This window comes from Octopus sinensis, linkage group LG6 (genome assembly GCF_006345805.1).
Source record: "Octopus sinensis linkage group LG6, ASM634580v1, whole genome shotgun sequence".
Taxonomy (NCBI): Eukaryota; Metazoa; Mollusca; class Cephalopoda; order Octopoda; family Octopodidae; genus Octopus; species Octopus sinensis.
Genome location: NC_043002.1, coordinates 69,933,726 through 69,958,999, shown reverse-complemented (window position 1 = coordinate 69,958,999; position 25,274 = coordinate 69,933,726). Strand labels below are relative to the sequence as shown.

At 37.1% G+C, this 25,274-nt stretch overlaps 1 protein-coding gene and 1 long non-coding RNA gene across 4 annotated transcripts in view; one reads left to right on the top strand and one right to left on the bottom strand.

Annotated features, from left to right (window-relative positions):
* Nucleotides 1-25,274, bottom strand: part of LOC115213055 (acyl-CoA-binding domain-containing protein 5) — a 75,892-nt gene that overhangs the window by 44,965 nt on the left and 5,653 nt on the right. The window lies entirely within an intron of this gene.
* Nucleotides 343-25,169, top strand: LOC118763952. Its single transcript, XR_004999723.1, has 3 exons — nt 343-412; nt 23,697-23,703; nt 25,157-25,169. It is a non-coding gene; the product is annotated as an uncharacterized LOC118763952 (long non-coding RNA).

Here is a 25,274-nt window from a genome sequence, read left to right as displayed (position 1 = left end):
GTGCAGATAGGAATAGCAGATGGGAACCGGTATTTAGGAAGGATAGGAAAAAAAATATTAGATTTATAAGCCCTAAAATTCACTCCATAATTGCCCACGGGCATATGATGTAGTGGTTAAGAGCATGGGCTACTAACCCCAAGATTCCAAGTTCAATTCCAGACAATGACCTGAACTTCCCCAAGACACCTGATGAAGGCTGGAGGGTATATCAACCGAAATGTTGTGTTAACAACAAACAAGATGTAAGGACAAATAACTGTGAATTGTAAATAATGTAAATACTGTAAATAATGTCAAGTTTACTAAGGCAATGTGACTGGCAGAAAATACCAATTCTAGTTTTGGTAGATATTTAGCATCATGACTGGAATAACCATGAAATCTAATTTAGCAGTTAAAGGGTTAATTTGTCAGACAAATAGAATACTGCTGTTTCCTCAAAGTTTTGTCATTTCTAGTTAATTTTTCAATGCTCTCTTTCCTAAATATCTAAAACCTTAATAAATGTGTCTCTAGATGAACAAATATACTATATTGTACATTTACTCAGTGATTCTCTTATCACTATTTCAGCAAGAACAATTAAGTATATGGTTTTCTGAAGAGGTCACAATAAGGTCAGAACATGTCTAGAGTCATCTTCCATGCTCATCAAAATAATTAAAATACCTTCCTTAAAGTTCTCTTCATTAAATTATGTTGTCACCAGTTTAATTATACTCCAAGTGGGAGACAAAACGAGATTAAAATGGTGAGATTATAAGAAGTGAGAAAGAGTGAGAAGCAAGATAACAATGTCTTATAAATCTATTATATATTTGCAAGGAGGGGAGAATGGGAATTCAATGTGGATGAAAGAGAAAGAAGGAATGATAAGGGAAGTAGTGGCAATTCAATGGGAGAGAAAAACAAGAAGGAATAAATACTAGATGAACTTCAATATATACTTATGAGAGATAAACCAGTATATAATCCAGAGAGGGATTAATCTGTAAACTGCTTCAGAATCCAATGAAATCTATGTGTAGAACTAGTCTTTAAAATATCTTTGTCACTTAGAGACCTTTAAATTTTTATTCCCAATCCAACACTCATGTGTCACTTCTGATATACAACCTTAGCTATGTTGACTTACAGGTTTGTTGACACAAATCTATTCATATAAATTATGTCTGTGTATGTGTTATGTGTGTGTGTGTGTGTGTGTGCATGTGCTAGTATAAACTGCATGGCTAATGTTGTCAAGGTGTTCACTTTACAGTCATGTGATCCTAAATTCGATCTCATTGAATGACACATCAGGTGTCTTCTACAATAGCCTTGGGTTAATCAATGACCTATGAGAGCAATTCTGTAGACAAAATCTGAAATCTGTGCAGACACCTGACATAAGAGTGTGGGAGAGAGAGAGAGAGAGAGAGAGTGTGTGTGTGTGTGTGTCTGTCTGTCTGTCTGTCTGTATCTTTCAGCAATTTATACAGGCAGAAGAAGTAAATAGCAACAAGAGAAACACACAACCAATCTATGCTTTTGAATAAAATACCCACTGTGGTATTTGTCCTGTTAAACTTTCTGAGACAAACATTTGTCATTCCAGACAGCCATTTGAAATGCAGAATACCACAGCTATCAGGTTACAGGAAACTTATAACCACAAAAATTTGTCAAAATAATTAAAATACCTTTTAATGTTATCTGCATTAAATCGTCGTTAACACCAGTTAAACTACTCTCCAAAAGAAAGATAAGCCAAAATAGGATTAAAATGGAGAGATTATCAGATGAAAGAAAGAATAAGAATGAAAACATACAGATCTATTATTTGTGTATTTGTATGGAACTGAAAACAGCAGGGCTGGTCAACCTGAGGTCTGTGGGCTGCATGTGGCCCACAGACTTTTATCTTGCGGTCCACTTGATACTTTCTTGAAATGGGTTTATCAAAATAAATATTTTAAAAATTTTATCAAGAATTAAAGTTTGTAATGAAAAGTAAAAAATAAAGGTATTACTGTTTTTGCAATTAGAATATTTCATGTTGAATCAACAACAGGTGTAGGAGTGGCTGTGTGGTAAGTAGTTTGCTTACCAACCACATGGTTCTGGGTTCAGTCCCACTGCATGGCACCTTGGGCAAGTGTCTTCTACTATAGCCTCGGGCCGACCAAAGCCTTGTGAGTAGACGGAAACTGAAAGAAGCCCGTCGCATATATGTATGTGTGTGTGCATGTGTGTGTGTGTGTATGTTTGTGTGTCTCTGTTTGTCCCCCCCAACATCACTTGACAACCGATGCTGGTGTGTTTATTTCCCCTGAAACTTAGCGGTTCAGCAAAAGTGAACAATAGAATAAGTACTAGGCTTACAATGAATAAGTCCTGGGGTCGATTTGCACGACTAAAGGCAGTGCTCCATCATGGCCACAGTCAAATGACTGAAACAAGTAAAAGAGTAGAAGAGTAATCATTTATTCATCATTGTATTAATGGCATGAGAAAGCAAAAAGCCTTCAATTCTGTCAGTATACAAGCGGCCCTCAAAAAACTTTCTGTGATTAAACTGGCCCGCAGTGTAATTTGAGTTGGCAAGGCCTGCAGTACAGCAACTGTTCAATTTGCTAGAAACAACAGTCAAATCTTCCTCAAATAACATCCAACTGTTATTTAAAAAAGGGCAGAATTATTAGATTATGTAACCTGAGCCAGAATGTTACTGGGGAAAAAAATAAGACCTGACAGCCACAACAGAAACATCTTCAGGCATCAAAGACAACTATTCACCAAAAGCAATGTATTGAAGTGATAAGATGAAAAAGAGAGAAGAGGAATGATATTCAGCTTACAGGGAAAAAACAACAGAAATAACATGAAGCCTAATGACACAGGTTTTATTTAAACTGGAGCATAATATATAAAAGGCCAACAGTAATAAACGTCTAAAGGATGAGACTATTTTTGAATTGTAATTCTAGAAGGACAAAACTGATTTCTAAAAGCCTCCATATGTATTCATACAAACATAATTGTTGCTCATGGGGTTTGGCACAATGAATGGTAAACTAGCAGCATGAATGGTTCATTGTGGAAACCTACCAACAATAATTTTGTCTTCTTTATTCTAAACAATTAGTATAGGAACTTTGATTACCATAACAAAATGATCAACCTTGATCTGTGTGTGTGTGTGTGTGTTAGCATAATGTTCATGTGATTTTGAATATAAAAGGGGATGTCCTCTAAATGTTATTGGAAGTCTATCTATACATAAGCCCACAAAATGTATGTTATCTGCCTGACTGGCTTCAGTAGCTGAAAGTATTAAAAAAAATTATTGATTTCTAGAGTCAAATATAAACATCTGTTAATCCCACCAAAGAACATTTTGAGGATCAACTTTTTAATTTCACAGTTTTAGGGAAAATAGAAAACCATCTCTGTGAAGAATAGGGTGCCAGGTTATTTCAAATAACATTCCAGACAATCCAGGACCTATTTCCAAAAGCTAGGTGGACTGAGAAAATGTAGAATTAAACAAACCTGCCCAAACACACAAAATGTTCTGTTCTACAACAAATTTGAACCTAACATCCATGAATTAAAGACTTAATGCCATCTCCACTCAACTGTTTCCTTTCTGCTAAAATATATTGGTCTGGAATGATATAAGTTATAGAAATAAGGTGCAGACATGGCTATGTGAGAGCAGGCATGGTTGGATGGGTAAGAAGTTTAATTTACAATGCTTTGGTTCGAGATTTGATCTTAGTGAGTCCCACCTCAGACAAGTATTTTCTATCATAGCACCAGCTGACCGATGTCTTTGTAAGTTGAATTTAGTAGGCAGAAACTGTGCAGAATCCCCTCAAATATTTATATATATATATATATATATATATTATATATATATATATATATATATATATATATATATATATACACATATATATATATACATATATATATACTGATAGAATTGGTAAGACAACAAAAGAATGAAAGAGAACTCGATATTACGTAAATACAGGAATTTATCTGTAAATATAATATGTGACAATTACTCGGTAGCCATGATAAAACTCTGAGTTTTGGATGTCAGAGCGGAAATCTATGCCACCATCTCTTCAGTTATCTGGCCATAGAAAAAGAGCATTATTTCGATGGCCAGATAACTGAAGAGATCTCGGCTTGGGTTTCCGCCCCGACATCCAAAACTCAGGGTTTTATCATGGCTACCGAATAATTGGCACATATTATATTTACATATATATATATATATATATATATATATATATATATAACTAAAAATGATTCTGATGAAAGTAGCATTAATTTTCTACATCATTCAATTTTTCTCAATCAATTAAGAGATCAGTTGAGTAAACCTATCAATAACAAACCAATAACGACTGCTGGAAACAGCTGTAAGTCAAATTTACAGCAATAAAGAAAAATATGTAGTAACCATTATTTATGCCTTGTCTTGTGTGCATGTGTGTGTAACTATAAGTCAGTATTAAAAATAGTTGTGATGGTCATAACTGGAATCTTTTGGTCATAGGTCTGCTAAGATAGAGTTGATTGGGACAGAATAATAACAATAACTCACAGAAAAGAGATGGTACAAAAGAGAACCGGTCATCACCCATGAACAAGCAAGGATTAGTAACATGTACCATGCTTTTACTCATGGTTTTAGGTGCTCATGAAGTAGTGGATTAGACATAGACACCCTCCCTGCTCTCCTATTGTTGACTCAATGGAACCTCCAGGATATAACAGCTGGAGGGAGAAAGAGAACTACACTTGCTCTCAGCTGGTCTTTATTTACAGCAGAGTAGATTGGAGCAACAAGAAAAAAATGTACCTTGCTCAAGGACACAACATCCTCCTTGATCCAAGAATTAAATTGAATCCAGGTCATGCAGCTTAATTATGAAAGGAATCAGAGAGTAACAAAGTGATTGTTATTTCAAGACATTGATTCATCAGAGACAAAGAGATGTTATTGTCAAAGACCATCAGGAAAAGAAACATCTTCCAAACAATGGATCGACAATATAACAAACAGAGAATCAATCCAAATAAAGAACTGGACTGGAAATAGAAATATCCACAATAGGGAGATAGAAAACAGAAACAGTCATCATAATAATAAATACCTTGGGAATTAAATTGAAGGATGCAATAGAAATACATAAACCAAAATAATAAAAAAATTGTATATAGAACAGAGTTGTGATATGACTGTTAAAGGGAAGGATCTGTGGTGTTTCCATTAACACAAGCAAAAGTTGTGGTAAATGGATGATGACAATGATGACGAAGGTGTGATCTGAGTGAAAATTTGGTTGCATTTTCTAGCAAGTTAAGTGAATCATTATATGTTATCCATCATAATAATTTATGTATGAATGTGTGTGTGTGACATTGTGTATACATGTGTAACATATTATAGTAATGCACATGTGAATGTGTGTCTAAATATGAGAGCATCTGCTTACTGGTACGAGAGCTAATTTATTCTAAACCACAAGAATTCACAATACCAACATTTAATAGCATTATAGTTCTATAGCATTAAACATATGTAAATTAAATCTCCTGCATAGGAAACTGGTTTGTTGCACATAAATTTTGTTCTTACACATGGAACTGAATTCAACACTGCAAGATATGTAATTTATTGAATTTACAATTCTACTATAACATATAACATTAAATTACACTGGCCAACAAAATAAACTTTTATTTTCTGACATAAAATCTTAGAGCTGTTTCAGATTAATATTTGGATGCTGATTTCAAAACTGACCCCATATTTGCTCTATCACATCACATTTTTGTGTCAGGCGGAGAGCTGACAGAAACTTTAGCGCACCGGGCGAAATGCTTAGCGATATTTTGTCTGCCATTACGTTCTGAGTTCAAATTCCGCCGAGGTCGACTTTGCCTTTCATCCTTTTGGGGTTGATAAATTAAGTACCAGTTATGCACTGGGGGTCGATTACATCGACTTATTCCGTTTGTCTGTCCTTGTTTGTCCCCTCTGTGTTTAGCCCCTTGTAGGTAGTAAAGAAATAGGTATATGCCTTTATTTACCTGGAGCATACCAAAAGTTAACTTTGCACCACTATTTGTGGGAATTTTGGCTAGATTGTCTTGCTAATTTTGAATAACATGCTCAAGCTGAGTTTTGCTTTAAAACCATTCCACTTCTTTCCATGTACAAACTGAACGACTATGATCTAGTTATGCATACAACATCAAAAAGAAGGACACTCTGTAATGACCACCAATATCTTTTGTCACGTCTGTGGAAAGTTCACTTCACAGACTCAAAGGTACAACATTAATAACTTTGTCAAGAAGGTGTATCTTTCTCACTTTAAGGTAGCACTTGGAGGCCAAGGCAAAACCTGGGCTCCCCACAAAGTTTGCAAAACTTGCACTGAAACTTAGTGTAATGAAGCAATGCATCAAAGCTCTTGCTCACAGTGGAGAATGCTTCACATATATATTCTTTTAATTGTTCCAGTTATTTGACTGTGGCCATGCTGGAGCACCACCTTTAGTCGAGCAAATCAACCCCAGGACTTATTGTTTGGAAGCCTAGTACTTATTCTATCGGTCACTTTTGCCGAACCACTAAGTTACAGGGACATAAACACACCAATATCGGTTGTCAAGCGATGTTGGGGGGACAAACACAGACACACAAACATACACACATATATATACATATATACGACAGGCTTCTTTTAGTTTCCGTCTACCAAATCCACTCACAAGGCTTTGATCAGCCTGAGGCTATAGAAGAAGACACTTGCCCAAGGTACCATGCAGTGGGACTGAACCCGGAACCATGTGGTTGGTAAGCAAGCTACTTACCACACAGCTGCTCCTGCGCCTATGTAGAATCTTTCCAAGTCTCAATGACGAGAAGAAAAAGGCAGGAATAGTTGATGGACCTCAAAAAAGAACACTCCTTGGGGATCCACATTTCGTTACAACAATGTGTAGTGGAGGACAGAGCTTGGAATGCCTTCTTTGATGTAGTGCAAATGCTTTATTTCCAACCTTCCATGAAAATGCATCCAGCTGTAAGAAAATCCACATCAACAAATTCAATCTGACCCATGCAAGTATGTAAAAATGCACATTAAATGATGGTAGCATGGTGGTGGTGGCGGTGGCGGTGGTGGTGGTGGCGGCGGTGGTAATTATAGCATCAAATAAAAATGATAGATATTTCAAGCAGTGAAAATCTAAAAATTTTCTAATGACTAATCAACATCTCAAGAGATAATATCACAAGTCCTAATCTCTTGCTCTTACATATCCTAATTCAGAAAGAGTTGCCTTACACAAGAAATCAATCTGCATAACAAAGTTTAACAAAACCCAACAGACCTGTTTTGAAAGAGTGGTAAACTGGTTTAGTAATTATCATTCCAAGATTGCTATTTCTACCAGTTCACTCCTAATCCAGTAGATTTATCATCAAAGACATTCCAGTTGTGATTATCTTGCTTGTTTTCTTTCAGACAAAGTGTCTCTAGCACAACATTATCTAAAATATTTTAAAATAGTACAGTGTGAATTCAGGGAGATTTGGCAACTATTTCTAGTAGATTAAGTTAATCTTTTGCTTTAGATGCCTTTAGTGGAGCCCTGGCCCTAGGCATTTGAGCCAAGTCACCAGGTTGAAATAAATTCCTTCCACCCCACCACGACCAACACCACCACCACCAGTCATGGACATATTGAGAAATACTGCTCTTTCTATTCTGACAAACCATGCTCTCTCATTGTCTCATTTGCATCTAAATTGTTGCTATAGATGTTCTTCTAGAGCAGTGTTTCTCAACCTTTTTACCCTTGTATAACCCTTAAAATTACATGTCTCAAGGAAACCCAGCACAAAAAAAATTATATACCATATTTTTCTCGTATTTTTTCTACCATACTTCACATGGTAAATATCATACATATATACACACACACACACACATATATATATATATATATATCCCCAATGGTTGTTATATTTTTTTGATAACATAATAGGTTAGATAGGCTGATTACAATATTACAATAATCAATAACATGTTGTGTATGTAAAGCAATATTACAATCAAGAAATTAGCATTAGCTTATCTCACTCTTTATCGGGGAACCCCTAGGAACCTTTTGTGGAACCCTAGAGTTCTGAGGAACCTCATTTGAGAAACGCTGTTCAAGAGTAATTCATGTCAATCCTAAGAAAACAAACACATAATATGAGTCTTTGGTGTTCTTTGATTAAAAGCTTAAATGCATTTCTGTCTGATATACCACATTTCTGTCTGATCGTATCAATTTGTTGATTTTCTGTTTGAAATTTAAGCCATTAATCTCTTGAAGATCAATAATGACAACTATATTGTTTTCATAATCATCATCATTGTTTTATATCTGTTTTTCCACTCCGGCATAGATTGGATGGGTTTTATAACATGATACTCTTCCTGCAGCCAAACCTATGTCTCTTATGATATGTTGAAATGTAATGAGTCTATTCTGAAATTAGGATCAATAAAATAAAAACACATTGTTGTCACCTCCACCACCATCATCGTCATCATTTTAACATCCATTTTTCCATGCTTGAATCATGGATCAGACAAAATTCACTGAGACAGATTTTCTAGGCACAATGCCCTTCTTGTTGCCAACTTTCTAAGCACGGTAATATCTTCCTATAGCTGGACTTGTTTCCAGGAAAGTTTGGAAATGAATTATACTGCTTGTATAACAGTGAGACTCATTTACGACTATCAGGACAAGGAAGCACATACACCCAAACACACATATATATAATATATATATATGATGATGATGATGATGATGATGGCTGTCTGCTCATGAGTGAAGCCAACCATCATTGACCACTGCCCATCCAAAATGCCAACAATACCTGTGCATGAAGTTATTGCATCAGCAATCAGCTTCCAGGGTTCACATCCACAGCTTTCATGCTTCCCACGACACACTCCTACATGGGCAGACATCAGCTGATCACCTCGCCAGCAATTGCACAACCTAAAATTTTAGGTCCAATAAGGCTTACACAGCACTTACCCTGCTGACAAGATCCAGACACAAGCCAGGGCAAGATATCCAGAGTCAACATGAGTCATAGGCTCAGGAATTTGAAGGTATCCTGATCTCAAGCTCAAGCAAAAGATCCACAAAATGTTCAAAACCATTCCATGCATATCTGCTTTTATACCAGAGTGACCCCCAAGAGACATGCTTCAGTAAAAGCCAAGAAATGCCTCACTCCCAGCAGTCTTCCAGAAAGCCAGACACCAACCTGGAATTTCTGAGGGCTCAAACAATTGCTACATAGTCGTTGAAGCTACACTATGTTCATCCATCCTTTGGACAGGTCTTGTTTTTAGTCCTGCTGGATTTCTTGCAACCCGCCTCACCAAGCAAGCTAAGTGGAGGTGCTGGTTTACTCACTGACATCTAACCATGCAACAGGTTGTACTGGATTCCATGTTACTAATACCATTCCTGACATATATATATATATATATATATACATATATATATATATATATAAACACATTTTTTCTCACTCTGTTTTTGTTCTCTCTCTGTTTTATTCCCTCTCAACCCTTTCTGTTGAAGAATGTAGGCTCAAAGTGTCAAAAACGCTTCCATTCTTCCTAGGCATTAAACTAATACCCCTTCTTGTAGTTCCTTCACCCATCTTCATCTTTTGTTTTCTGCAAATTTGAGATACATATATATATATATATATATATATCATATATCATTTAACGTCCGCTTTTCATGCTAGCATGGGTTGGATGATTTGATTGAGGACTGGCAAACCAGATGGCTGTACCTGGCTCCAATCTGATCTGGCAGAGTTTCTACAGCAGGACGCTCTCCCTAACGCCAACCACTCCGAGAGTGTAGTGGGTGGTGCTTTTACGTGCCACCAGTCAGGCGGCACTGGCAACGCCCACACCCATGGTGTTTTTTATGTGATGTATATATATATATATATATATATATATATATATATATATATATATACACACACACATAACAGGCTTCTTTCAGCTTCTGTTTACCAAATCAACTCACAAGACTTTGTTCAGCCAAGGGTTATAGTAAAAGAACATTTGCCAAAGGTGCTATGCAGTGGAACTGAACCCAAAACCTGTTGGGTTAGAAACAAACATCTTAACCATATAGCCATGCTTGCACTTATATATCCCATTAAAATAACAATATCATAGCTTGTCACAGGGTACAACATTTTAGAGCAGGTTTAGTCAATTTAATGAAAAATTTAATCAAGATAGGATTTGACTGAAACATGTGGCTTTTTTTTTATGAATCCCAGAAAGATTACATGAAATGTCAGTCTCAAAGGGATTTGATTGCAAAATGTAAAAGGACACACCTAAATATCACAATCTATTTCTCTAGCACTTTACTGATTCTGCTACTCATTGCAGTCATCATCATCATCATCATTATTTTTAGGTCCCACTTTACCATGTTTGCATGAGTCAGTGTCTAATGAGACAGATTTTCTGCTGCCAAACCTCATCTATTTCCAAGCAACGCAATATTTCTCAATGACCAGACTGTTCTTGCAGAATATTGGAAATGAATGACATGGTTTGTCTCACACACACACACAGGACACATACACAGGGTATATACAGGGTGGCCCAAAAGTCACAAAGGGGTATGAAATTTTAATAAATCTGTTTTAATTTCACTTTTTATTTGTAATTTACAAGATGTGATTTTATATATTTTTTATATATAAACTGTATATGGTGCTAAGATATTGTAAACTTAAAATAGAATGCAAATGAATTATCAATACCATTGTGACTTTTGGGTCACACTGTGAATATACTGGGTCATCCCATAAATAATGTGTTTTTTTTTATACTTCTTTTATTTTTCAAAATTAAGATAAACAAAGTTCTTTTTAATCTAAAACATTCTCTTCTTTATTTTCTACAATGTTCTTCCATCTATCTGGTAGACTTGCAAGGCCCATCTTCCAAAATTTCCATGCCCATGATGAGGAATACTCCTCCAGTATTGTTCTGACATAATCTACAGAATTCATATTTTTCCCCTCCAAATGATTTTGAAGACTGCGGAATAAATGATAATCAGAAGGGGCAATGTCTGGCAAATATGGTGGGTGGGGTTTCGTTTCCTATTCAAACTGCTCCAGCCTTTGGAATGTCATCCTTGCTGTATGTAGCCGAGCATTATCCTGATGGAAGAACACCTCTCATCTTGAAACTAAAGATGGTCGTTTTTCTTCTAGAGTTCACTTAAGTCACTCCAGCTGCTCACAGTAGACCTCCTTTGATATCATTTGGTTTGGGTTTAAAAGTTCAAAGTGGACTAAACCTTTTATATCCCACTAAACAGATAACAACACCTTACCTGGGTGAAGACCTTCTTTAGCTTGAAGTGCTGGTGTTTCTCCTTTACCTACCCAGTCTTCAGTGCTTGATATTTTTATAGAAAACTCATTTCTCATCAGTTACTATTCGGTCCAAAAAAGGTTCAGTCATGAGACGTGACAGCAAAGAAGAGCTTACATTCACTCTCTGCGAGCGGTTAGACTTGGAAAGTTTGTGAGGAACCCATTAACTCAGTTTGCTGACTTTTCCAATGACATGCAGGTGTCAATGAATGGTTCAATGATTAAATCCAAGCTTCTCTCCTAGTTCTTCAATAGCTACAAGGGATTTTGTTCCACCAGAATTTGAAGGATGTCCTCGTTGAGCTCTACAGATCTTCCAAGACGAGGCTAGTCTTCTAGACTGTAGTTTCCGGCTCAGAATTTCTAGAACCAACATTGACACTGGCTTATGCTTATTATCTGATCCCCATATACTGCATTAATATTCCTTGCACTTTCCGTTGCATTGTTGCCTTTACTGAACTCATAAAGCAAAATATGCCAAATATGCTCCTTTGTCACTTCCATTATAGCTTTGAAAAAATCGAACTGCACTCTTGAAAACTTATACTAAGAATAAAGACAATGTAAAATTACTACCAGCTTTTATTGCAAGTTGATGCAAATAGTTTATCCCATCCCCCTCTGACTTTTAGCTCATGTAATTGAAAAAAAAATATATATATATATTTATATATACATATACATAGATGGTCGTCTTCTTTCAGTTTCTGTCTACCATATCCATTCACAAAGCTTTGATTGGTCTATAGTAGAAATCACTTGCCCACAGTACCAAGGTGCTATGCAGTGGGATTGAACCCGGAACCATGTAGTTTGGAAGCAAACTTCTTACCAAACAGCCATACTTGTACCTATATGATATAATCCTTATTAAATAAATAATCTGCATTTAATGAACCAAAATTAGGTCATTTATTGTCTTCATTGTTATTACTATTGGTACAATCATGTGTTATAGTCCTAAGTCCAAGTACACAGCAAAATAAACAGTTTTTATATATTACTGAATCTGTTGGTTATAATCATATTTGATTAGCTTTTCACAAGCTATAAATAAATAAATTATTCTGTCCAACAGAGTTCGAAGAGACTGGTAGTGAAGGTCTACAATAACACAGGTCAATCTAGGAAAATAAAAATGTCAATGAGTGATGTAAGGAGGAAATATTAAAAATTTAGAACAGAGCACTTCAATGACTACAACGGCACTTAAGAAGTGGAAGAGTTTTATCTGGAACATAAACAACTATCAATATGTGTGTGTGTGTGTGTAATGTATGCATGCATATATGTATGTATGTATGCCTGTATGTATGTATATGTGCATTTGATTTTTGATTGTATTTTTGTAGATATGAGGCACGATAACTCAGAGATTAAGCCTGTCATATTGTTGTGCTCTGAACAAGAGAGGATTGTTCTTGCTTCAACTTGCCAGAATGAAAATAATAAAACACATACATACACACACCTACAGTCAATTCATAAATCCAAATCAAGATGCTAGCAGTCGCTGATGTTTGACTCCAAGTCAACTTTGACCAAGCAGACTTAAGGACAAAGGCATTCCTACCATGACCACCCATTTTTTTTTTTTTGGAATATGTAGGACTACATCATCGTATATACTCTTTCTTCTCTAAGTCAATAGGGTATTTTCTTTTTATTAAGGAAATTTGGCTGCTATTTCTAGCAGGCTTAGCAACCACGTACTAGGTCCCTTGTTATCAAGCTGTGAAAATAACATCTTCAAGAAATACTTCATCTCCCCCATAAAAGCATGGAGAAATGGATGTAAAATATTTTCTTTTTTATGATAAAGTATTTCCAAAAAAAGAAAAAATTCATCCAGCGTCTGGTGGCTGTGTGGTTAACTAGTTTATTTCCCAACCACACAGTTACAAGTTCTGTCCCCACAACATAACAGCTTGAGCATGTATTTTCTACTACAATGCCTTGTTAGTAGGGTACTGAAAGAAAGTGTGTGTGTGTGTGTGTGTGTGTGTGTGTGTGTGTGTGTGTGTGTGTGTGTGTGTGTGTGTGTGTGTGTGTGTGTGTGTGTGTGTGTGTGTGTGTGTGTGTGTGTGTGTGTGTGTGTGTGCACCTCTCTCTCTCTCTTCATGTCCTGGGATTACTTGATGGTTGTAAACAAACATCACCATCAAACAAATGATGCTCATACATTCCTAGTTTTCTGTAAAAACATGTCTGGCCAAGGAGAAATATTGCTTTGCTTGGAACATTTAAAGGTTGGTGACAGGAAGGGCATCCAGCTGTAGAAAATCTACCCCAATAAATTTCATTTGACTCATGAAAGCATAGAAAAGTGTACATTAAAACAATGATAGTGGTGATGATGATGACCCTGTGTATTGTCAGAATCATCAACACAGGGAAAATGCTTTGCAGTTTTCAGTTCCAGCCGTATACATTCTGAGTTCAAATGTCAACTTTGCCTTCCCTCTTTCAGTGCTTGGTACAACAAAATATCAGTCAAATACTGGGATTGATATTTATATACAGCACCATCAACACGCTTATACATATACATGTGCATACATATATAAATATACATAAATACATAAACCTACACTTAAATGTACATACATATTTACATATATAAGCATATACAATAATCAATTATTATTATTTATATTTATAATTTAACCTTGTGTACTTTCTAAAATCTCTGACAAAGCCTAGAGAAACACCCAAGTACCTCAATTTCATCTACTAATTACTTCAGTCTACTGGAGGAACAAAAGTAGAATGAAGTATTTTTGCCTCTTGGCTGAAACAACTGTAAGATATTTTCCAAATTTATATTCCCGTATGTTATATTTTAATAATTACTGGTATCTTTATATATTAATATATTTTATATGTAAAGCATAATATGTTATACATGTATGTATATTCTTGTAATTGTCATTTTAGTAAATAAATAAATAAATTGACATAATACAATGTTTAAAAGTTGATGAACCACCTATTGATCCCCTCCATTTTCTTATTGCTCTCTCTCTCTCTCTATATATATATATATATACTAGCAGAGATATCCAGCATTGCTCAAGATTAAAATGGCATAGTTTGTATATAATATATTACAATTATGTTGAAACAGGTGATATAGGAAAGTGCAGCATTGACAACAAAACATTTGTGGAATAAATGCTGGGCTAATTCAACTAAGCAACATGCTATGCATCCGTTTGGAGTATTTCAGGCCCTAACCTGTCATAGAAAATTGGAGGTGGGAGTTATGTGATTTTTGAATGCACCAAAAAGCTGTCAGTGGATATACTCTCCTTTGCAGCAGTCGACGCTCTGTCTAACACGACTCACCATCTAAAATTTTGACACTTCTGTCGGGCTTGTTGTCCGACAACACTCATAAAGTAAATTTTGAGGAACTGTGGTTGTTCATTTGCGGATAACAAGGAACCAATGAGGTGATAGATTTGCCCTTCAACTTTGATGTCGGTATAAATTTATGTTTATCTATCTTCTTAGATGCACCAAACAATATCATTTGAAATGCATCCTTTGACTGGATGGAAGTGCCTTCTAGAAGATCCATAAGAGGTTGAGAAGGAGCTGGTAGTGCTGGCAATGTTACCTGACCACCTGAGCAGCACATACCATTTGTTTCATTTGAAAATTTTAAAGCTCTACATAAACAAAAATTTGTGTTTAGCACACCAGTTTGGACAGAGTTATCATTTTTATAAGAATTTTTATAAGAGATTGCTCAGGGCTTGCATTAGGCAAGAAGTTGGAAATATTTTTGACTCATGACACTGCATGGACCTTGGCTTTTGTATTTGATGACTGTTACTTCAAGTACTTTATTTTGATTTTATGTATCTACCAGGTCTAGCTACCATGTAGAGGTCTCCCTCATTCGCTCATACATACATACATGATGATGATGATGTATGTATGAGCGAATGAGGGAGACCTCTACATGGTAGCTAGATAAGGTAGAAATAGCAGCGAAATCTCCCTCAAAACACCCTACTGTCTTAATTCAACAATTTTGCCTATTATGTAGTTTGAATGAAAAACTGTGACTAAAGATTAAGATTATGAACCCCAAAATTTTACGCATTGTAATAGCAATCAATTTTTTTCTCTGTTTTGCGTAGCTTTTCATGTCAGCTGTAATGGTGAAGAGGGTTAACTTGGATGATGTTAAGTAGTGGAGATGTTTGGTGATTCTATGTGGTGGTTACTTTTGACTGTTTCTTCTCATAAGGATAATTGATTGATAACAAATCTTAACACAATATATATATATATATATACAACTTCAAGTGGAATTGGACATCATAAGAGAGACAGCATAGTGATGGTTTTGGTTGAATGTCATCCTGCACTCTCCTTGTTACCAGCGAAATGGAATGTGCTGGCTGTCTGAGCAACTGGTTGATTTTAATGGCAGAACAAACAGGACAAGAAGATTACAAAGATAGTAATTTCCACCTTGAAAATCTTTTTAGATTATGGAATGCTTAAAATTTCAGCATGATTGGATGAACAATACTCGAGTTATAAGTGCACAAACAGACAGACAGACAGAACGGATTTTATATATTAAGATATATATATATATATATATATATATATATATATATTTATACATATATATATATATATACATATATGTATATACACACACATACATGTTCATAAATATATACTTGTTTTGCTTGCCTATCTTTCTCTCTCTCCCTCTCCCCCTCTCTCTATTATTATGCATATATATATATATATATATATATATATATATATATATATATATATACGTATGTTATGCTACATAGATAAATATATAAATATACATGCGTATGTATGTGTGGTTGTGTATGTGAGTGCCTGTATGTTGACATATGTAACTGTTTTCTATTTGTTTTGCATCATTCATCATATTAAAATCATGAATTGAAACCGCTTTGTTGTACTTACAGAAAGGTCATTCCGGTAATAAAATGTTTCTGAATGAGAAATCATTCAAAAAGACTCAGTAGCTGACGGACAGTTTCTGGCGAATTAATCAATAATTAATTTATTGGTTAATAGATTACTTAACAATAAAATCTAAAGTGTATTCCAACCAGTGAGCCTTTGTTTCTGGACTGAATGACTTTCCGAAAGTACAATAACATATGTATATATAAGTGTACACACGCTTATTTATACATGTGTCTACACATATATATTTGACGAACCCCTCTGGTTACATATGACCATGGGATTGCACCTAGAATGTTCCCCTCTGAGCACAAGTCTGGGTAGTGTTGTTTATGGAAGACCAGCAGTTGCCCATGCATTCCAGCGTTCCCTCTCTACACCACTCATGTTATCCACTGATAAAGGCCGATACAGCTTGGCACCAGTGACATCACAACTCATTTCTACAGCTGACTGAACAGGAGCAATGTGAAATGAAGTATCTTGCACAAGAAAGCAATGGACAGCCCAGTCCAGGAATTGAACTCATAATCTCAAGAGTGTAAGCCCAAATCTCTAACCATTGAGCCATGCACCCTCACATAAAATAAGTAACAGGCTTATAAAACAAAGCACTGTGGCTGATTCATTTAACTGCATGTATAATACATATATTGCCTTTTACCTTTTACCATGTTTCAGCCATTAGATTGCAGCCATGCTGGAGCACTGCCTTCAAGAGTTTTAGTTAAATGAATCAACCCAGTACGTACATATTTAAAGCCTGGTACTCATTCTATCGTTCTCTCTTTGTTGAACTTTTAAGTTATGGAGATGTAAGCACACCACCCCGGTTGTCAAGTGGTGGTGGTGGTGGTGGGACAAATAGTCACACACGCACACATACATATGACAGGTTTCTTTCAGTTTCCATCTACTAAATCCACTCACAAGGTCTTGATTGACCTGAAGTTGTGATAGAAGACAGTTACCCAATGTGCCACACTGTGGGGCTGAACTCTGGAACCATGTGGTTGAGAAGCGAACCTCTTATTTCTTTATTGCCCACAAGGGGCTAAACATAGAGAGGACAAACAAGGACAGACAAAGGGATTAAGTTGATTAGATCGACCCCAGTGTGTAACTGGTACTTAATTTATCGACCCCGAAAGGATGAAAGGCAAAGTCAACCTCGGTGGAATTTGAACTCAGAACATAACAGCAGATAAAATACTGCTAAGCATTTCGCTCGGCATGCTACCATTTCTGCCAGCCCACTGCAAGAGACGCGAACTTCCTGCCACACAGAAACACCTATGTGTATACCATATATTACATATTTATTATATCATACCTCAATTCTGTGTGGACTAAGAACCCCGTTGATAGGCCGCTGGTATTTATAGAGTGTTAAACACTTTCAGAATACAAATTAGGGACTCCTTCATAGAGTAACTGCTGCGTTTGTTGAGTATATAAACAGTTTGGCTGCTTGTTTCTCTGGAGACTGTCAGAATGATGTGGATACCTCTGATGAGAACCCAACAAGGTTCGAAATTTGATTAAGGTTGTTCATCATTTTTTCAGTCTGTGGAGAAAGGGCTAAAATTTGTCCTGTTTATAATTATGCCATATGTTACATATAAGTATAAATGGTCATCCTCAAAATACCCTATGGAAACTAACATTCTTCTTTAGATTCTTCATTTGTAAAAGCTATTATGTTGGTACTTCCTGTATATCTCTTGCCTACTTGTTGCTATGCACAAATCCACACATGAGCTGGCTAAATTTCATTTGCATAATGTTCAGAATTAATCATATCCCCGTTTTCACTTCCATTTCAAAGTAGTATGATGTCCCTGTGGCAACCATCCAGAGCATAATCAACAAGCACACGAAGTTCAACATTGTTAAAATCCTCAGTGGTCATGGCAGGAAGCATAAGGTGTCTCCCAAACTTGCAAGGAAAATCTTCTGAGAGTTTAACAACAACCCACCAGGCCACAACCAAGGCCCTAATTGAAATGCTTGACCAAGCAGGGACAAAAGTGTCACGGTCCACCATTGAAAGAGTTCTTGCACAGAGGATGTCTCCATGGACATAGGCCTTGGAAGACATTGCCTCTCTGCTTAGGAAGAAAGATCTGGAGGCTTGCCTGGCCTTTGCTAGAGGTCACTGAAGCAAGATCCCAGCTTTTGGTCAACCATCCTGTGGTTTGATGAGATGAAGTTGGAGTTATTTGGCCATAAGGATGTCTGGAGGAAAGAAGGAGAAGCATATAAGCCGAAGAACACTGTGCCCACCATCAAGCATGGTGGTGGAAACATAATGCTATGGAGATGCTTTTCTTCCAGTGGCACATGGTCCAAGGAATCATGAGGAAGGAGGATTACATCAGGATCCTTGATGCAAACATGAAGAAATAAAATTCATAAACAAACTTGACAAAATGCATTCATTCATCACAAAAATAAAAAGAAATCACAAAAATTAACAAGGGTAAGAATAATTTTGAAGATGACTGTAGATATACATAAAGCATATTTGTGTGTGTGTGTGTGTGTGTGTGTGTAACTATTTGGACTTTGAGTATATGATTACTGATATGTCGATTAAAGTTTCCTTCATCATATATGTGTATGTATATATATATATATACACACATGTTTGTGTATATACATACACACACACACACATGTATGTGCGTGTGCTTACACACACACACACACATATATATATATATATATATTCATATATATATATATATATATAATACATACATATATACATACATACATATGTACGTACATACATGTGTGTATAGAAGTGTGTATATATTCATTTGTGTATGTGAGAGCATAGATGAGAGGAATAGTAAATAAATAAGGAGACTGTATGGGTATGTATATGGCTGAGATATAAAAACAGAGTGAATGAGAGTGGGAAGAGAAAGAGAGAGAGAATGAGTGAGAGACAGAAGGAGGAGGAGGAAGAAGAAGTGAAGGAGAAGGAAGAGGAGGATGTAGAGAGAAATTTGTTTTTCAGTTTGTGTTTACATGGATATATGGCATCAACACACAAACAATACATATATATAATATATATATGTGTGTGTGTGTGTGTGTGTGTGTGTGTGTGTGTATATGGAATTTTGTCAGTGAACAGGTTGTGGTTTCAAAGCGACAAAAATATTTTGATAAATAAAATTTAAATGTTGAAGTGAAACTAACAGGTTTTGTGTATTTTTAAATGGCTTATAAACACCTTCCACGCTGCAATTGTTTTATATATATATATACAGGGTGTGGTAAATAAACTATCACCTAAATTACGCAAATTCGAAAATAACACTGACATCTCATTTTAAGAGATATATTTACCAAAATTACATTAAAATATCTTGAAATAGTAAAGAGTAAATCTATTCAATAAAATTCCTATTGGCTTCAACCATGGCCTCCAGATGACTTCGGAATTTCCTGCAACTCTTCTGGATGGTCTCCTTGTTTAAGTTGGTGAATGCTGCCATAATCCTTGCCTTCTGTTCATCTTTGGTGCTACAAGGAGTTTTGTCGGTCTCTTGCTCAACTGCACTCCACACATAATAATCAAGGGATTGCAGTCTGGGGAGTTAGGTGGCCAGATGTTAGTAGTGATGTGATCATAGAAATTGTCTGACAGCCATGACTGGGCTCTCCTGCATGTGTGGCACAGTACAGAGTCCTGTTGCCAGACATAGGGGTCTTCTCACAATCACCGTCTTGAACCAGGGCAGCACTATCTCCTCCAGGCACTTGATATAGGCTGCTGTGGGAAGATGAATGGAAGCATGATGACACCATCACTAGCAATCACTCCAAACATCATGATGTTGAGTGGATGTTTGATTTTTATCACTCTTGGTACATGTCCTCAGATTGACACCCAAACACTCTGAAACATTTGTATTGGGCTTCCAGCATGAATGTCAAGCAGTACAGCATGCCGTTTCCAAATTTCTGGCTGAGTGAATTGCATCATGGTGTTGTTTTTCTCAGAGAAGGTGCCCAACTGACCCTGCTATACTGTGTAGTCAACAAAATCAAAAACAAACAATGCACAAAATAAAAAATATAAAATGACAACAGTTTACCCATTGCACCCTGTATGTGTGTGTGTGTGTTTATATATGTATATACGTGTGTGTGTGTGTATATAATTTATATATATTTATATGTATACACACATACACGCACACATACACATACTGAGGGCTTCTTTCAGTTTCTATTAATCAAATTCACTCACAAGACTTTTGCCAACCAGGAGCTATAGTAGAAGACATTTGCCCAAGATGCTACAAAGTGGGACTGAACCTGGAGCCATGTGGCTAGGAAACAAACTTCTTAACCACACAACCATATCTGCACCTATAAATAATCCTAGACATAAATGGAATTATAACAGAAGATTATGAGACTAAGAAAGGTTTTGTCTCTTTGAAATATAAATTGCATAAGAAAAATTTTTTTAAATGCTATGAATCGATTCTGTGTCCCTATTCTTTCTATTTCTTGTTTCATTCATTGCAGGGTTATTGTCTTGAAGGATTTACTCAAACAATTCAACCCCAGTACTTAGTCTTAAAGTCTGGTACTTATTCTACAGGTTTCTTTTGCTGAACCACTAAGTTACATAGATGTGAACAATCTGTCTACCAAATGTCATTACAAGGCTTTGGTTGGCCTAAGACTATAATAGATGATACCTGCCCAAGGTGTCATGCAGTGGGACCGAACCCAGAAGTATGTGGTGGGAAGCAAACTTCTTGCGATACAACCACACCTGCACCATTCAAACAGCAGTAGGGGACAATCACAAATACAAAGACACACAGACATATATACATAAATGTATGTATGTATGTATGTATGTATGTTATTATTCAGTTTTATTTCAAGACTTCTTGCCAAAAGAGGTAGTTTCTAATCTAGATCCAAGGCTCCTTCCTTGGAATTTCAACAACATCAACAGGGTATTTTCACATGTGTGTATGTATATATGCAGATTTGTATGTTTTGTTTTATGTGTGTATTCACATATGTATAGTTCCATGTCTAGACATGCTTATATATGTATGACATTATTCTGTTTATTTCAAGATTTCTTGCCAATAGAGAAGGAAACAGTTTGTAACTGAGAACCAAGGTTCCTTCTTTGGAATTTCAACATCAACAACAGGGTATTTTTGTTTGTATTTGTGTGTGTATGTATTTATGTATATATGTATGTATGTATGTATGTATGTATGTATGTATGTGCAGATTTGTATGTTTTATGTTCTCTCATGCATATAGTTACATATCTAGACATGCTCATATATATTTAAATGATAAACTTCTAGAAAGCTTTACAGATTTTTACAGTTCCAGTGATGGATTGGATGTGCAATCTTCAAATTATCTTTCTCCTTTCTGGTTTTGAGAAGCATAATTTTTCAAGATTGGTATTTAGGCAGTGCATTACATATGCCAGGACCCCAACAATTACAGGTATAAACATGAACTTGTAATCCGGATAGAGTAACTGCAGATTTCTCAATAGTTCAGTGTGTGTGTGTGTGTGTGTGTGTGCATGTGTATTTATGTATGTATGTCATGGGCTTCCACGCAGTTTCTGTCCACCGAATTCACTCACAATGCATTGATTGGTCTTAAGATATAGTAGAAGACACCTCCCAAGGTGCTGTGCAGTAGGACTGAACCCAAATCCACATGGTTGCAAAGTAGGCTTCCTGACCATACAGAGAGATATAGTAGAAGACACCTCCCAAGGTGCTGTGCAGTAGGACTGAACCCAAATCCACATGGTTGCAAAGTAGGCTTCCTGACCATACAGAGAGAGTAATTCTGTCAAGAAGAGCATCAACAATGACCTATTCAGTAGCATATAGTAAAGGTGTACAGTAAACAATTTTGGAGATAAGCCAGTTTAGACATGTTGTTTTTATGTATTGCAGGTCAAGACACATAAAGCAAACCACAATCATACCAGGCAACAGAAGCAGCAAGTGTTTTTAATTGCTTCAATGCTTGCATTAAAGGTACCCATGCTGGCAACACATTAAAGGCGCCCATGCTGGTGACATTTTATTGGCCCTCATGCTGGTAACACGTTAAAGGTGCTCGTGCCGGTGACATGTTTATGGCACCTGTGTTGGTAACACATTAAAGGCGCCTATGCTGGTGAGATTTTAATGCTACCCATGCTGGTAGCACATTCAAGGCACCCATGCTAGTGACATTTTATTGGTACTTATGCTGGTAACAAGTTAAAGGCACCCTTGCCGGTGACATGTTAATGGTACCCATGCTGGTAACACGTTAAACACGGGTTGGGTAGGTTGCTGATGCTCGTCGATGAACGGCGGCTTTTTGGGTGGTCCTGCAACCACTGCAAGGGAGGCAACGTGGTGGTGCACGGGTGGCCGCATCACAGTGTGCAGCAACGGTGCGTGACTCGCTCTATCGTGCTTGCTGAAGGCGAGGTGTGTTAGCCCATCACAGTCAGTTAGCCGTGCCTGCATTTTCATGGAGTGATAGGCCTGGTCAAGAGAAGCACGTGGATCTCAAAGCCAGCCGGCTGCGAAGCCAACAGGAGCAGGGTGCTTATCTGCGACCTGCAGATGCCACATGCCTACCAGCCCGACAGGAACAGGTTGCAACGACGGATCAGAGGGGAAGTGCATCTGATGCCAGCGTCCCAGAAAACGAGAGCCAACGAGGTGGCAGACAACCACCCACAGAACAAGCAACCACCACTGTGGTGACATGTTAATAGCACCCATATTGGTAACACATTAAAGGTGCCCATGCTGGTGACATGTTAATGCCAACCATGCTGGTAGCATATTCAAGGCGCCCATGCTAGTGACATTTTATTGGCACTCATGCTGGTAACACATTAAGGGCACCCATGCTGGTGACATGTTAATGGCATCCAGTACATTCTGTGGAGTGGTTGACATTAGAAAGGGCACCCAGTTGTAAAAACCAAGCCAAAACAGACAGGGGCCTGGTGCAGTTCTCTGGCTTACTAGTTCCAGTCAAACCATCTAACCGATACCAGAATGGAAAACAGACACTAAATGAGGATGCAAGCTATATATACATAAAGAGATAGAAAGACAGAGAGAGACAGTCAGACAGACATACAGGTGTGACTGAGTAGTTAAGAAGTTTGCCTCTGAACCGCATAATTTCAGGTTCAGTCTCACGGTGTGACACCTCGAGCAAGTGTCTTGGTTGACCAAACTCTTGTGAGTAGACTGAAACTGAAAGAAGCTCGCTGTATATCATTTATCTTTTACCTGCTTCAGTCATTAGACTGTGGCCATGCTGGGGCACTGCCTAGAGGAAACTTTTAGTTGAATGAATTGACCCTAGTACTATTTTGTTTTAAGTCTGGTACTTATTTGAAAGGTCTCTTTTGCCAAAGCACTAAGTCATGGGGAAGTAAACACACCAATACCAGTTAACAAGCAGTGGTAGGGGAGACACACACACACACATATATGTATATATATATACACATACACACACACACAGGATACTTTCAGTTTTTGTCTACCAAATCCCATCACAAGGCTTTGGTTGGCCTAAGATTATAATAGATAACACCTGCCCAAGGTGCCATGCAGTGGGACTGAACCCAGAAGTATGTGGTTGGGAAGCAAACTTCTTGCAATACAACCACACCTGCACCTATATATATATATATAATAAGATAATGGTACAACAATGCACGAATATTTAATGGAAATAGCAGTCGATAATATACAATGCTATAGTAAAGCTTCACTGTATTTATATACTGGCAAGCATGTGAGTGGGTGACGAACATAAAAAATTTCATCTTATCTGTAGGAAGAACATTAAATAAATGTACAACACAGATGGAGTGGCTGTGTGGTAAGTAGTTTGCTTACCAACCACATGGTTCTGGGTTCAGTCCCACTGCGTGGCACCTTGGGCAAGTGTCTTCTACTATAGCCTTGGACACCGACCAAAGCCTTGTGAGTGGATTTGGTAGACGGAAACTGAAAAGAAGCCCGTTGTATATATGTATATGTATATATATGTGTATGTGTTTGTCCCACCCAACATCGCTTACCAACCGATGCTGGTGTGTTTATATCCCTGTAACTTAGTGGTTCGGCAAAAGAGACTGATAGAATAAGTACTAGGCTTACAAAGAATAAGTCCTGGGATCGATTAGCTCGACTAAAGGCAGTGCTCCAGCATGGCTGCAGTCAAATGACAGAAACAAGTAAAAGAGTAAGAGATGTGGATAATCTAGGACCTAGGTTTCGAACTTTCCAAATTACATTTGTTTACGTAAAATTGATTAGTTGTCATTGGTTAGATTCAAATAGACAAAAACCTCAAATGTCGCTACATCAATGCCAGTATATACTCATCTGAGACTTTAACCTGATGGTGCTTTGTTTTACTGGGAAGCAATACTACTGTATTGCACACATCATTTAATGTCCGTTTTCCATGCTAGCATGGGTTAGACGATTTAACTGAGGTCTGGCGAACCAGATGGCTGCACCAGACTCCAATCTGATCTGGCAGAGTTGCTATATCTGGATGCCCTTCCTAACGCCAACCACTCTGAGAGTGTAGTGGGTGCTTTTACGTGCCAACGGCACGAGGGCCAGTCAGGTGGTACTGGCAACAGCCACGCTCAAATCGTGCTTTTTATGTGCCACCTGTACAGGAGCCAGTCCGGCAGCACTGGCAA